Source organism: Mastomys coucha, unplaced genomic scaffold (genome assembly GCF_008632895.1).
Source record: "Mastomys coucha isolate ucsf_1 unplaced genomic scaffold, UCSF_Mcou_1 pScaffold6, whole genome shotgun sequence".
Lineage (NCBI taxonomy): Eukaryota > Metazoa > Chordata > Mammalia > Rodentia > Muridae > Mastomys > Mastomys coucha.
Window position 1 is genome coordinate 119,109,604 of NW_022196912.1, and position 15,915 is coordinate 119,125,518.

The 15,915-nt window shown below is 48.6% G+C and overlaps 1 long non-coding RNA gene across 1 annotated transcript in view; it reads left to right on the forward strand.

The window, feature by feature from the left end:
• Positions 1–14,569, forward strand: part of LOC116080434 — a 46,844-nt gene extending 32,275 nt beyond the window's left edge. The window contains exon 3 of the long non-coding RNA XR_004114430.1: positions 12,039–14,569. This is a non-coding gene — a long non-coding RNA (uncharacterized LOC116080434). The remainder of the gene's footprint in view (positions 1–12,038) is intronic.
• Positions 14,570–15,915: the final 1,346 nt, after the last annotated feature.

Sequence of the window (15,915 nt, forward strand, 5' to 3'; positions counted from 1 at the left end):
TTCTTGGCATATAGTTATATATCCTACTGTTATTAAATTTTAAGAATCCTCACCGTGTCTGTAGCTTGTTCCTTGTTTTGATTTTTAATTCTGAAGTTCTCTTCTGGGAAGATAGATGGGGGATAGCATACAGAGCCTGGTCCACACCCTGGCTTACTAAATAGCCTTGACTGCTGTCGTCTTATGTAACTGGAAGGCAGTAACTGGGTACAGTGTGAGAAGTACCAAGCACAGGACTAGATCCAGAGGCTCTGTGGCGATTAGCGATGCAGAGCTCTAATTAATAGTCATAACCGTGATGCTCTGGTGAGCAGCCTAAATGTCTTACAAATGTTTCCTGTCTTCAGTGGCTCTCAGGAGCTGCTGGACAAGGTGGGATTGCAGTTGCAGGATGACCTGGCTTCCATTCTCCTTCAGGTAACTGTGTTACAACGCCAGTACATTCTGTGACCACCTGAGCCAGGTCAAGGAGTCTGTCCCCTGGAGAAACTTGTAGCCCACCCCTTCTGAGGACCTTATGTGAGGACAGGAAGTTGGTCACTTGTACAGAGCTCTCAGCTCCTGTCCTGAGAGCTAGAAAGGCAGGAAGTAAGGTCCGCATGCTCAGCACCAGCTGAGCTGGAGGCAAGGTGTGATGCTTTAGCCAGCGAGCAAGCCAGTGGTGTTTGCTTACTGTGGTTTGATTTGAGGAGCTAATTGAGCATTAAAATTTTATTATGAAATATCTCGTGCATACAAGGGAGTGTAAATAGTGAATGTGTGTGGCTGAGAAAATAAATATGAAATGAACAGCAGTGTCCCCTTTGTATCTACTGAATAATAATTCCAAAATGGCTTTCCGAAGCTTATGGGGCTCCAGCTATGATCCCTAATACCTTCCAGCCTCCTACATCACTTTGATTTTCGTGGCCTAGGCTTACAGTGCCCCGTGTGTTCTGTTTCCCTTATGCCTGTCAGCCTCTCACCCTCGTGCTCTCTCCTGCACTCACTAAGCTCATCTCATTCTGTTTTTCCACTTCGGCTTAGACCGACCATCTTCCAGGAGTGATTCCCAGACTGCCATTCCAGGGAGTTAGAACTTGCCACCACCACCACCCCCCCCCCGTCATTCTGGGTTTCACCAGTATCCTGGGGTCACATGGTCTCCATGGTCTGCTTGCATTTATACCTGAAAACGTAGGCCTTGTCTGACATGTAGCCACACCAACCGTGCTCAGAGGATGTTTAAGAAATGATTTTGGAGACCACCGGGGTCTTCTCTTGAGGAAAAAGCTGATGCTGCCCCAGCCCTCCAGCCCCATCCACTGGACTCGTCAACTGGATAGTCTGGATATAAAGACAGCAGCTCACCTTGTAAACAGGGCCAGAACGAACCTTCCTCACCCTAACTGTGAAAATATTCTAGAGAAGGAAGTGCTTGGAGTGACTGGCTGAGTGACTGGCTGCAGAGCAAAGATGCAGGAGGAGAGAGTGTGGAGGGATGCAAGGCTTCCTCCCCTCCCTTCTGGAACAAGTGGTACCTCTCACACAAGGAGCAGAGATGGAGTTCTGAGATGGGCATTGCTTTGAAAGGAAGCTAGGAGAAAGGCATTGATGCAGGGTCCTATTCCATGTGATAGCTCTGCTTGTCCAGAAAGTGTTGAGACATTCGTCAGTGTATGTATGCACACACTTATATGCGTGTGTACATATGTGTGTGTGAATATATATATGTGTGTGTGCCTGTGTGTACATGTGTGTGTATGTATGTATGTGTGTGCGCATGTTTATGTGCATATATGTGGGTGTGCATGTGTGTGTACTAACTTGAGAGTTACACCTCAGAAGCCATATACTGTGTTTTTTGGTATAGCATCTCCTTTTGGCCTAGAACCTTCTGGTTAGCTAGTGAGACCCAGAGATCTATCTGTCTCCATGTCCCAGTGCTGGAATTATAACTATATACCACCATGTTTGGCTTGTGTGTGTGGGTGCGTGTGTGCCTATGTTCAGGAGCACATACCTATGTGTATATGTAGAGGCTGCAGGAGGATGTCAGGTGTCCTCCATGGCTTTCTGCCTTTGTTCCTTTGGGACAGGGTCTCTTGCTGGACGTGGAGATCATTATTTCCTTCCAGACCCATCACTCATCATCCTCACCTGACCCCGTGTCCCTTCTCTTCTGTGCTGGTGCTCCAGGTGTACAGAGCTGGGGATCTGAACCGGTCCGCATGCTTATGCAGCAAGCCCTCTTACCCACTAAGCCATGTCCTCAGTCTCTGAACTTTTTTAAAAACATAGATTCTGGGTTGAATGCCCTGGTCCTCATGCTTGCAAGGCAGACACTTTGCCAGCTCAACTCTCTCCCTGGCCCTAGAACCTTCATCTTTTATGGTTTTCACACCCAGCTCCAACCAGTCAGACTCTCTCTTGCCCCTGCAACAGAAACAGGCAGATATGAAGGTCTCTTCTCACACACCAGCAATGAGTGCCTCCCTCTTGGCACCTGGGAGCTGCTGCTGTTCTAAGATTGAGATAAAACAGAAAGCTCAGGGTCTTCCTTGTTTTTGGTACTTAGTATCCATTGGGCAAACAAAATAACAACCAACTGTGCTGCAGAAATTTTCTGAATTTTCCCTCGGGCATTTTTTTTCTTATGCAAGTAAGGCTTATTAAAGTTATTATTCGTAAAGGGGACCTGAATTTTAATACCGTTTGTCTTTCCTTCCTATGCATGACTTCCTTATTGGCACACGCTCTTTGCCACCATTGCTTTTGAACAACTACACCGGTGTTCTCTGGGTCCCCAGCTTACTGCTGATAGTTGACTGGCTTTGCCAGGGTTGATCTCCAATTCCTAGTAAGCTTCTCTGAGAAATGAGTGCAGAGAACTCATAAAGAAAGAAGTCTGCCGTTGCATAGGGTCAGACCGTGCCAGGAGCCATGTAGGAGCTGTATTAATTATGTTTCTTGGGGTTGTGATAAAATGCCCTCCCCCCACAAAAAACAACATAAAGAAGGGGGGATTACTTTGGCTTCCAGTTCCAGGTGGTATGGTCCATCTCAGTCACAGCTTGGAGACTGGTTACATTGTATTAGCGAGAACCGGAGACTGGTTGGTTACACTGAATCAGCAATAAGGGAGCAGAAAGTGAACAGGAAGTGGAGCCAAGCTATAAACCCCCAGGCCAGTACACTTTGATCCACTTCCTCCGGGACTCCAGCTTCCTAAAGACTCTATAACCTTCCCAAAGAGCACTGCTACCCTGCCACCAAGTGTTCAAGTACAGGAGCCTGAGTGGGGAAGCATTTTACACTCAACTATGTGCTGGTAAGTTCATTGTCAGCTTGGCAAAACCTAGAGTCACTTGGGAAAGGGGGCTCTCAGTTGAGATTGGCCTGTGATCCATGAGAGACTGCCTTGACTGAAGATGGTGTGGGAGGGTACAGTTCACTGTGGGTGGTGCCCTACATAGGTGGTTCAGGGCTTTATAAGAAAGCAAAGCATCAAAGATCTTCCATGGTTTCTGCTTCAGTTCCTGCCTGTGGCCCTGCCTTGATTTCTCTCAGTGATGTGACCTGGAAATGAAACAGACCCTTCATTTCCCAGGCTGCTTTTGGTGTGAGAGTTTTCTCACAGCGACAGAAAGTTATCTAGAACAGACCACAATAGACTACTGAAACTGGCCGTCCCTCCCCCCCCATATGCCTCTCCTGCAGGAATTGCTAGCAGAGCAGGCTTAAGTTCCAGCTGTGCTTCTCACTCTGGAGAGAAGAGGGAGGCTCATGCAGTGGGAGAAGGTTGGCCATGTCAGACCGTTCTGGAAGAAAGAAGAGAAAGTATGCAGACTGGGAACCCTATCCTAGTGTAATGTCTTGTTTTAGTGTGAGCATTCCCAAGAGAAGGGCCATGGTGAGTGGGCTCTCTCGATGAGTAAGGAGCAGGAAGGTGCTTAGTTGGTTGTCTCATGGAGCCATGCGAAGCCTCCATTAATGTCACCCTTGAGCATGGCAGCTGTCATTCACTCAGCTGGGCAGGTGCATCTTCATCTTTCATCCTCCATGCTGAGCCTCCACCATGATGAGGCATCTGAGGTTCTGAGGGAGCCAGCATCCTGAGCAGGTCACATAGCTGCTCAGCCATGGAGACAAGCCAGGATGCCTGCCATACCACAAACCAGGGCTAGTGATGTTAATTTTTCAAAAACAGAGATGTTACCAAGGGCAGCTAGTTTTTGAAATGGTCCCAGCGGGGGCAAGATGTAATGAAGAGATTTTATTTTAAGACAGATAAGAATGTTTCTGAATAAGCTGTCATGAGTGGAATCAGCTGTGTTGAGAGGTGATGAATTCCAGAATCATGACAAAACCCCATAGAGTTCTAGCAGGCATGTTCCGCCTATACTTCGTGGGGCTGTGTACAGCTGCATACGGCCGAGGACAATCGAACACAAAGCTGTAAACTTACTTAAAAACAGTTTTTTTTCACTTTTTTTATAGTAACTCCATTGCAGTTCTTAAATATGAACTCTGTAAATGATAATGCTGGTTTGCAATGTTAAAAGATTGGGCCGTCCTCATAGGAGATTTTAGGTATCAAATGAGGAATTCAAAACAATAACTTTGAATATCCATCCTAGAAGGGGAAATGTTCTCTGGTTACCTGAGATAGTTATCAATCACAAGTGGTTCTGACTGCCTTAAGCAAAAACAGTATTTTCATGGCAGGAATATAGGGGTTGCTCTTGGAGGCCCAAGGAGATGATGAGCGGAGCTCTGAAGAGAGCTGATTCCGAGAGGCAGTGGTCACTGGGCTCTCTTCTGGGCACTGTGGCTAAGATGCATCTCCATTGGCTATCAGCGTGGATGAATGAGAGTGAGGTGGTCCTTCCTTGTATCTTTTTATAAGGTCGAGTGTAGAAAGAGACCCATCTGTTTGGTAAGCTTATCTGGATGCAGGGCATCCCTTCAGTGACTTGACTGACAGCACCCACGGTGGAAGGTAAATTTCCAGAGGAAACCTGAGATGCTGATTCAGAGGGATGCATGGGTGCTGGACAATGCTGTGAGCTTCCATGAGTATCCTTGTTGCCTCTGCCCAGCTGTGACTTCCAGCAAGCACACAGAGCCCTCCCTCCCTTCTACTCTCCCTGATCTCCTGCTGTGTCCACCGGCAGATCCCTGCAACACTGTATCACTGTGTACTCTGCAACACTGTATCACTGTGTACTCGTGGCTTATTTCCCAAGACAGGCATCCCAGTTAGGCAAGCGATTAAAACTCTCCAGTGTGTTTAGCAGGAGCAGCCCAGCAGAGGACCAGCCTGCTGAGTCTGCTCAAAGTGAGGGGCCCATCAATTTTGCACCTTCGGGATGCTAGGCCGTGAACAGTATTCTATCTTTGCAGAATCATGACCTTCTTTCTGGTGGCAAGGAAGGGCTTCTTTGACAGCTAACATGACACTAGGTATGGCCAGGCCTTAACATCTTATTGTTGTTTTCAAAGTTGTTTCTCTTGGGAGCCTGCGGAGCTGACTCCATTGGCAAAGCTCTTGTCCAGCAACCATGAGGAGCCGGATTCGGTCCCTAGTATTTGTGTAAAAAGCTAAGCATGGTAGGGTGTGCATTATCTCAGTGGTGAGGGGAGATGGAGGTACGGAAGGAATCCCTGGAGCTCCCTGGCTAGACGGCCTAGCCTGATGAGCAAGCACTTGGTCTAAGTACCACCAAAAACAAGGTGGATGAGGTTGACCTCTGACCCCACATCTGTGTGCACACACGTACTCACCCCCATGCCTACATCTGCCCATTCATGAACATCCATTTGCAAATATACCCTCCCCCCAAATTGCTTCTACTAATTTCTTATTTTTACCTCTGGAATTGTTTATTAACTGACCAATTCACTTATGAACATCAGTAATGGATTTATTAGTTAATAGATAGGTAAAGGGAGCATATTTAGGAAATGATGTTATAACACACAAGTGCTGTGTGCCAGGCAGCGGCTTAAGAAACAGTATCAGAGCCTCAGAGCATCCGCCACCACCCCCACCCCATCACTTGGCAGTAACCACTGCCCTGGCTTTGGCAAGTTCACACCATTGCTTTCTTTTACACATTTTATTGGGTTTCTACTTCCAAACAGTGCGGTGTTGGGTTTCCCATAGAAATGGTAACCTTCTAAATGCTGTATGCTCTGTCCCTCAACATTGTGCCTGTAGTAGCCCAACACCATGTCCCTTCTCCCTACTCACACCGTAAGGGATGAAGAAGGTCCGCAGCATTCAACGTTCCGCCAAGAGGACATCTTCTGCCTATAAACATAAGATCTTGTCATGCACATACTCAGGTGGATTCAGGGTTTGTCCCAAGAGGTTGATGTCTGCTCATCAGGCCTGAGTGTGCTCAGCGTTACCAGGTGACATACAGGTTTCCGAGGTGACAGCCTGACAGGCCCTTGAAGCCAGTATCTGGTGTTCCTGCGACCCCATGTTTGATGCTTAGCCTGGAGTTTTCTTTCTTGCTGGACTGTTGCTTCTTGAGCAGTAGCTTTTTAAATTTCTCTTTAGTTTCTCCGAGGCTATTCTTTTGAGCTGCCCCTGGATAGGATTTTATTCACCTTTCTATTGTGTGTTTATCACTATCTTGCTGGTTTGATACTAATATGCAGTCTATGTTAAATATATAGTATATTATATATCGCAGACCACTATATATCATTCCCTGACCGTGTCTATGCATCCTAGGCTGCAGCTTCCACTCTTTGTTGTTATGGTAGTATCTGACAGTCCAGGGTCTCAGGCATAACCCTGGGGATTAGTTAATCATCGTCCTCGTACTTTGAGCTTTTCCTGTCTTGGGGCAGCTGTCTCTACCCCGTGGCCATAAATATACTCCTTTCTCTGCACTTTTAAAGATCACAGTTTTCATGCTATCCCCTCACCTGGCTTCCATCTGGAATTGATGAGCTACTGCCCTGATTTCGCATACTCTTGATATGGTGCATCGCTTACCTCTTCGTGGTGACCAGATAACCAGCAAGAAGCAGCCTGAGGTGGGGAGTGTTTATCTTGACTCCATTTCTGTCGCTGCCCCTGTTTGCCAGGCTGAGCTCCCAGCCCCTCATGCTCTCCAGTCCACACTGCTCATGCCCTACCCTGTACCTAGTTATTACCTAAGTTAACAATGCCCTTTGCATTCCCTCCAGCGAGGCCCTTGGTTATGCTCCCGTGGCCCGGCCTCCCTCCTGAGGTAGTTTCTATGGGAGGGATAAGCTGACATCCAAGCAACTGGGGACTTCAAGGCTGCAGCTCTCTTGTAGGTCAGAAAGGCCTTTCTGGTTGGCTGCTGAGTCCTTGGGATGTAAACACTGGCGACCTGATTGTGCCCTGCAATTCCTCCTGAGTCAGAACCGTCTGGGGTTAACTCAGGGAAGGAGCTAAATTAAGGCTTGAAACGAAGCAGCCTCCATGACAGGCACTCTGATGTGCTTGAGTGACTGGGACGAGGGGACTCTGGTAGCACTAATCGCATCTCTTGAGAGCAGCCTGACTGTCCAGCTCCCACCCTGCTCAATCACTCAGCAGGGCTGGGCACTGGGCTCTGAAGTAGCAGGTCAAAAGCTCCTGTCCCCGGACTCTCAGCCTGTAGAAGAAAACAGACAAGAAACAAGAGGCCCCAGTAAAGATGGCACTGGTGTTTGGAGACCCCCTACTCCCAGAGCAGAGTGAGACGTGGCTTCTGAGTAACTTCCTTAAGGTTTTATGTAATGGCTGGTCCACAGAGTGGCCAAAATCAAGAGGAAGGGAGTCCATCCTCACTTGCCAATGAGCAAACTCACTGAAATCACCTCATTGAAAATATGTTGGACAATACCACCAGAGCCCACATACCCCATGCATGTTTTCCTCTGCCAAATATATGTAGCTACGAAGAAACTACACGTGTGTATGTTTTCCATCAGAATAAAATATAAGTGGGTACGAAACTCTAATTGAAACCTGCATGCAGCAGCATTCAACAGGGGAGTCTTCAGATCTGCGGTTTGCTTTGAAACGTTCTGAAACAGAAAGTGGGTAGATGTGTGTTGAAGCAAACACATCCCAGGGCACAGGAATGGGGGAGAGGTGAGTGTGTGGCTGCTCATGGTAAGAGCCCTTCAGCTTTGCTAAACATAGATTGCTCTCCTGTAAAATGTGCATGCAGGACACAGGAGACAAGGAGGCCAGTAAGGATGGCCACACAGTAGTGCTAGTCACAACTGTCCCAACCCCAACGCCTCTCAGATCCCTGGCCACAGTAGAAGAGAGCCATCAATCACCAGTGTGATCCGAAAGACCTCTGTTCTTAAGTGGGACTGGATGAGCTAGAGCTACACCCAGCTACATGGATGAGTCTTACAAAACAATGTCAAGGGGAAGAAGCCAACCTCCAAAGGGAGAATGCTGTGTGATTCCATTTGTAAAAAAATCCCAAATTGGGCAAAGCTGCCAATAGCATTAGGAGTCGCTTGAGAGTTGTCAAGAGGAGGGAGTAGGGGACAGTGACTTAATGGGTCACCAAGGGAGGCCCCTAGGGGTGCAGAAGGCTCTTTTAATCTCAGTGCTAAAGAGAATATCAAGCTACACACATGTACACACACAACACAGATAGGCACACAACGTTTTACTTTATACAGCATTGAAAATAGAAAGAAGAAAGTAAAGAAAGCCCAGACAGAAACTTTCTGTGACTGCTCTGTGTGTGTGTGTGTGTGTGTGTGTGCCAGAGGCCACTCAAAGCCAGTCTAGCAAGCCCCAGGTGTGAAGAAAATAGAATGCATTCCTGCAGAATCCATCATTTGTTCACTTCTGCACACGCCCACTCAGTGTCTGTCTCTGCAGGCCTCACTGATGGGCTCTGTCCTTCACCAACGCAGTATACACTAGTCAGTATAGTGAACTGCTCTGTCGCCAATGCAGTGTACACTAGTCAGTATAGTGAACTGCTCTGTCGCCAATGCAGTGTACACTAGTCAGTATAGTGAACTGCTCTCTGAGGTGCAGTCCAGGCTGTTTTGGGGGATCTCATACACAATGAAAGCTGGAAAGACATGGTTGATGCTCACTCCTAACACCTGCATTTCCAGTGGTGATCCTCCTGGGATGTACTTCCTGGAACATCATTTGACCTTAGTCAGAAATCTCCATAGAAACAGAACCTATGATGTGTGAGGAAGTATGTTTGAGTGAGCATGTGTGGGGGTGGTGAGTGTGTGTGTGTGTGGGTGTGTGTGTGCACTTCTATACACATAGCAATGTATTGTCCTAGTTAGATTTCCATTGCTGTGATAAATACAATACCAAAATCAACTTGGGGAGTAAAAGGCCTGTTTCATCTTTGAGTGGTTGGCCTGCCATTGTGGGACAGGAACCTGGAGGCAGGGACTAAAACAGAGGCATTGGGAGAACACTGCTCACTGCCTTGTTCTCCAAGGCTTGCTTATACAGCTCAGAGTCAACTGCCCAGGGGTAACACCGCCCCTCCCACACCAGTCATTAATCAAGAAAATGATCCTTAGATTTGCCTCTAGATCATTGGGTGGGAACATTTTCTCAGTCAAGGTTTCTCTTCCCAGATACGTCTGTGTTTGGTTTGGGTCAAGCTGACAAAACCAACCAGCACACATATTATTATCCATGCCATCCCTAAGTATCAGAAAGCCATTTGCTGAAGAGAAGCCCTTTCCCCATGGAGGAAGTCTAGTCTGGTCTGTCCCCCGATCTCATCCCATTAAGTCCCCACAGGTCACCATAGTTTAAGTATAGTTGGGGTAGAGACTTCAATCTCTGACCCTGCCTTTGAGTGACTGAGCTAACTAGCTTAGTGTATAAACATTAGTCTTTTTTTAAAAAGATTTATTTATTTATTTTATATGAGTACACTGTAGCTGTACAGAAGGCCGTGAGCCATCATGTGGCTGCTGGGAATTGAACTCAGGACCTCTGCTTGCTCCGGGCCCTGCTCGCTCCAGAGTAGCTGTCTTCAGACACCCCAGAAGAGGGCGTCAGATCTCATTACGGGTGGTTGTGAGCCACCATGTGGTTGCTGGGATCCGAACTCAGGACCTTTGGAAGAGCAGTCAGTGCTCCTACCCACTAAGCCATCTCGCCAGCCCCTAAACATTAGTCTTGCCTATTAAAAACGCACAAGGCATACAAAAGAACGGCAGAAACATACAGCTGTTGTTCACAGTGATAATAGCAATCCCCCAGTGTCTGCTACCCAGCCCATGCAGAATGTGATCAGCATCTCCGGAGGCCGCTGTTGTCCCCACAGTATTCCTTACTGCCACGGCTAGAGGAAGGCACGCTCCTGAATTCCATGACCATCACTCCTTACTTGTAACAGCACTCAAAGCACGCGTTGCCCAACAGTGTGCTGTTTGGAGCCTTCATAGACAGAGGCAGGCTAAACACAGGCTACTGGGAGGTGCTTTCTTCCTCCAGTGTCTGGGCTTGCTCCGTGCTGTCAGGAACAGCTGCAGCAGCTCTGCCACCTCACAGTCATGGAATATTCCAGTCCTGTGGCTCTGTTACTGCACGGGCACTGACACATACCTGGGCAGCCTCTGGCCCTTTGCTGAGACAGCTGCTTCTGCAGCTGGAGAAGTGGCCTCAGTCTCCAGGTACACAGGCTCGTCCACCCCCCTCAGGGGCACAGCTGGGAGAGCAGATGCCCAGCCGTACACTGTGTCTCTTGGCTTTCCTAACTAGTGCCAAATGGTGTTCCAGAGCAATTGTGCCAACACATATCCCTGCCAGCGACCATGGGAGTCTCTTGTGGGACCATCTCCTTCACACCTCACAGGGATTGCTCACAGCCTCTCTGGGTAATCACCATCCCTCAGGCTTACCTACGCCTGTCCCTACCTTCAAAACACATGTAACTGGGCCTTCCCGAACACAGAGGAGGACTCATATGCTGGGTGTGACATACTAGTTTTAGTGTGACTGCAGTAACCAGGCACTTATTCCTGCTTCCTGGGAAAGGAGAGAGCAAGCTCCACTGAGTGGGTGGCCCCAGGGCTGACATCACGCTGCACATCTTACGTTATTAATATCTCACCCCTGGAATCCCTAACTTGTGTTCTTACACCTGTGTGTGTGTGTGTGTGTGTGTGTGTGTGTGTGCGCGCACATGCATGTGTGCACATATGTTAAGGCCAAAGGTCAACCAACCTCAGGCTGTCACCCTTAGGAAGGTTTTCCACCTCCTTTGAGACCGTATCTCTGATTTCCCTGAAGCTAACCAATTAGACTAGACTCACTGGCCAGGGACCTCCAGGGATTCTCCTGTGTCTACCTTCCTGTCTAGTCAGGGTTTCTATTCCTGCACAAAACACCATGACCAAGAAACGAGTTGGGAAGGAAAGGGTTTATTCAGCTTTACACTTCTACATTGCTGGTCATCACCAAAGGAAGTCAGGACAGGAACTCGCACAGGGTAAGAACCTTGAGGCAGGAGCTGATGCAGAGGCCATGGAGGGATGTTACTTACTGGATTGCTTCCCCTGGCTTGCTCAGCTTGCTTTCTTATAGAATCCAGGACTACCAGCCCAGGGATGGCTCCACCCACAATGGGATGGGCCCTCCTCACCTTGACCACTAATTAAGAAAATGCCTTACAGCTGGATCTCATGGAGGTGTTTCCTCAAGGGAGGCTCCTTTCTCTGTGATAACTCCAGCTTGTGTTGTGTTGACACACAAAACCAGCCAGTACACTCCCCAACACTGGAATTCCATATGTACCTGCTTCGTGGGTGCTGGGGATCTAACTCGGGTCCTTGAGCTCTCGTAAGCCAAGCACTTGACTGGCTGAGCAATCCCCCCGGTCCCCATGTTCTGCCATCTCTCAGTGACCAAAAGGGATGTTTCCCACAATTGTGTTCGATGGTGTGGATGTCATTCCCAGCCCTGACCTAATCCTGAAGCCTGTAGTCACCTCACCCTCCTGCCTGGCCTCAGCAAGGATGCTGGGAAATGATTGCCTTTCACCCTGTCTCTCTCTTCACTACAGGTTAGCCTGGCGAGGAAGATAAAGACGTTTGCAACCAAGATGGTAATCACGAGTGGCAATGAGGAAGACCGGGGAGGCCAAGAGAAAGAGAGCAAAGAGGAGAGCGTGTTGGCCATGCTGGGCATCATCGGAACCATCCTGAACCTGATCGTCATTATCTTTGTATACATATATACCACTCTATGAAAGGCCCCACGAAGCCTCGGTGGCCTCAGGATGGCCACACGACCAGGGTCCTGGGCGTCCGTATATCGGTGACCACACACTTCCGGGGGCCAGCAGGTTTAAAGACCACACACTGCTCCCTCAGTGCACCTTCGAACTTTCTAGCGGGTCACCAGATGAACCGGTCCTGCTGTGAGGAGCAGACACTCTGAAGCACAATGAATCCAGCCGAGCTCATTCAAGCCACAAGGAACTCAGCATCTCCGGCAGGGGACCCGGCAGGCTGCCGGAAAGGCCAGCCTTCTGCACCAGCGATGAGCACTCGGGTGAGGAAACGCTTTGCTCTGGAGTGCTGATCACATCCTACACTGGGAAGAGGATGCGTGGGGTGGGCGCAGCTTGGCTGCCCTCCCCCCAGGACTGGCAGGATGAGCACCAGGTGTGGTTCGCTGACAGGCATTCCATTCATCAAATGATTCCAGCTGTTTGATATGGGAGATAACGTATTTTTCCTTTTTCATTGGCTTGATGTGTGTATCTGTTCATATCGAGGTTTATAAATCTATATTTTTAATAAATGTGCTCTATTTTTTAGCATGAACCAAATATTTGGAGAAGGCACTTCTGGATCCATAGCTCTTCTTAGTTTGAATCGCTTTTGCTCCATCAGCTACAAGACATCTTTGTCTCTTGTCTCAGCTCATCTCGAGCCTTGCCCTCCAGCTCTGCCTCCTCTCCATCACTGTCCCTTCATTCTTTCTTCTCTCTTACCCCTGCCTCTCCCTTCCATTTCTAATTCTCCTGTCCTTTCCTGTCCCCACCCCACCCCCATCTACTCTCTCCTCTCCTCATCTCTTGTCTAGAGGACATTTCCCCATAATACCAGCCTTGGTTTTGGCTGGTGTGTGCTTCAAGATTGTCGAGCGGCTTTTCGTTGTTCTGTCAGAGATATAAAATGATTGTGGGCATGCAGACCTTAGATGCACCCTGTCTTTACTGAGAATTATGCATGAACAAGGGCTGAGTGGCAGATCAGCTTCTCCAGTTTTAAAAGGACTATCACAGAGGAAGATGAGCAGCCCTGCCTGCAGGTCACCCTTGGGACAGAGCAGTCACCAGCTCAAGCGCAGTATTGCTCATTTGCTCCTGTAACCATTCGATTATCAGATTTTGATTTTGTTATTATTTATTTCTTTGTGACCGTGAGAGATGGGAACGGGGAGGGCTCAGTGTTCAGTGCGCTGCCAGCCATCCCTTCCTTGGTGAGATGCCTGGAGGAGGGGGGGTCTCTTCAGAAGTCAGTGGGATGTGAGGGAAGTGAGACCTCCCCACTGTGAGAGTGCACACACAGTTCCTGCTGTAAAACACCGCTGTGACAAGTGACCCTTCAAGGGCATTGGGAGGGGACTTGATGATCTCTGTTAAGGAACCCTGCACATTTTAAAGCTGTTTCCCACCCACACTAAGCTCTTTCTTCTCTGAGGGGATGGTTGAATAAATTTACCCTGCTCCCTGGCTCCCTAACATAGCCCCCAACCTGGCTGCAGTGTGCCACCTTAAGGAGAGGGTCAGTGTTTATTCCGCCAAGGGCAAAAATGGCAGCAGCCTGCCCCTTTGGATTCAGGTGACACTAAGGGGGGGGCATGTCTCTGCTTGCCCCCTTCCTTAAATGGCACCACAAGGAGTCATTTCTTGGGCTCCACTAAGGGACCAGTCTCTTTTATAAATCAAATACCTACGAGCACCTGGCTCTGCCCAGAGATGTCTCCTCTTCCCCACTAGAAGGATGGATACTTTGTATACAAGTCTCCAGGCTCTCTTAGTACCCTGCTAGAGGGAGAGCCTCTTACCTGTGTCCTAGAAGAAAAAAGGACAGCTCAAACCAGAAATCTTCCCTGAGATTACCTGGCACCCAGTGGAGTCAGATTCTAGCCTCACCTGCCCAGTTCCTTATCCCAGTGAGGACCTGGATGCTGCTGTGGGATGCTGATGAAACTGACTGTGGCTGGAGAGCCTGTTGCTTTGCCGAGTGTCAACCCTGCACTTGCACACACACACACACACACACACACACACACACACACACACACATACACACACACCATAACAGGAAACAACCTTAGAACTCCTTAGACTCTGAATTTGACACAAATAAAAGATGGGAGAGAGGCTGGTTAGGAAGGTGAGAGGCATCCACGGGTGAGCACTACCTACCAGGCTGTGTGATTCTAGACAAACTGTAATTCTGCACAGTGGACTAAACAAACAATAAAGGTGCAGTGGGGGAAACTATTGGTGTCGCCAACTTCTTCGTGAGCCAGTGTGTAATTGTTTGATTTAATAAAACTTGACCGTGGCTGTATGTATTTCATCGAATTTATTTACTTTGAGACAGAGTCTTATGTAGCCCAGGCTGTTGAACTTGTTAGGTAGCAGAGAATGATCTTAAATTCATGATCTTTGTGCCTCCACCACCCAGGTTCTGGGAATCGCAGGTATGGACCACCAGAGCCTGACTGAATGTCACTCTGATAAACAGAATTCTGTCTGGTTTGGGCTGGACAATCCCCAGTGGCTTTTGAGGGTTTTAAATAGAAATTTATGGAGGGGGAGGGGGAGGAGGAAGAGGAGAAGGGGGAACCACATTTCACATCCTCTGCACCATGTCTTGGCCGTTCTTCTACCTGGCCCTATCTACCGCCTGGCAATAAAACTGCCCTCCACATGGCTGACACCTGTGGGGACCTTTCTTTTCATAGCTCAGTCCCTGTGTCCACTGTGGCTGTTTGGTAGAAATGAAAAACATGCTGGGGAGGCTCATAGCCATCATCTGACTTGCAGGGCATTTTGGGGTCGGGGTGGGGGGTAGAGATTGGACTCAGAGGAGCTGCATAGCCTTCTCTTCCCACTGGTTAGGTCAGCCTAGCCCAGCCTCAGCCAATACCCAGCCTCTGACTCCAGCACCTTCTGCCCTCTGTGGAGCACAGACAATCTCAAAAGTAGTGCATGTGTGTGTGAGTGTATGTGAGTGCATGCACACGAGTGTGTGTGTGTTTATGCATGTGTGAGTTCATGCATGTGTGAATGCATGCATGTGTGAGCGTATGTGTGTGAGTGTGTGTATGTGAGTGAATGAATGTGAGTAGATGTGAGTGCATGTGTGTGAGTACATGCATGTGTGAATGTGTGTGTGGATGCATACATGTGTGAGTGCATGAATGTGTATGAATGCATGTGTGTGGCTCTCACACTCTCCTTGCTCTCTCTCCAATGTATCTAACACACTCCTCCCCTCTGCCTTGCCTCTAAAACCCAGGCTAGCGTTTAGATATAGCCAACACCTAGGCTTAGCTTAGGGCTCCTTTTATCTTCTGCCTTTAAGTAGGGTAAAGCCCAACTGCCTCCCTCTTCGATTGTTCTCCATGGAAACAATCCATCTGAGTGCTTCCCCAACAGCCATGTCAGAAGCCCAGGCTGGTAATGATCTGGCCACATCCTAAGAAGAGAAAAACAGAGGGGCCAAGTTCCCTACTCCGGTTCTAAAAACCCTCCTTGCATACCCTGGGCCCTGCCTCGATACACATGGGGCCTCCCTCTGCCCTGGTACTCCTTCGTGAAGAGCCCTGTGCAGTTGGGAAGATGCTCCACCGAAATCTAGGAACCTTGCCTCTCGTGGAGAGCAGATGGAAGGAGCAGATTGGTCATACTTCAT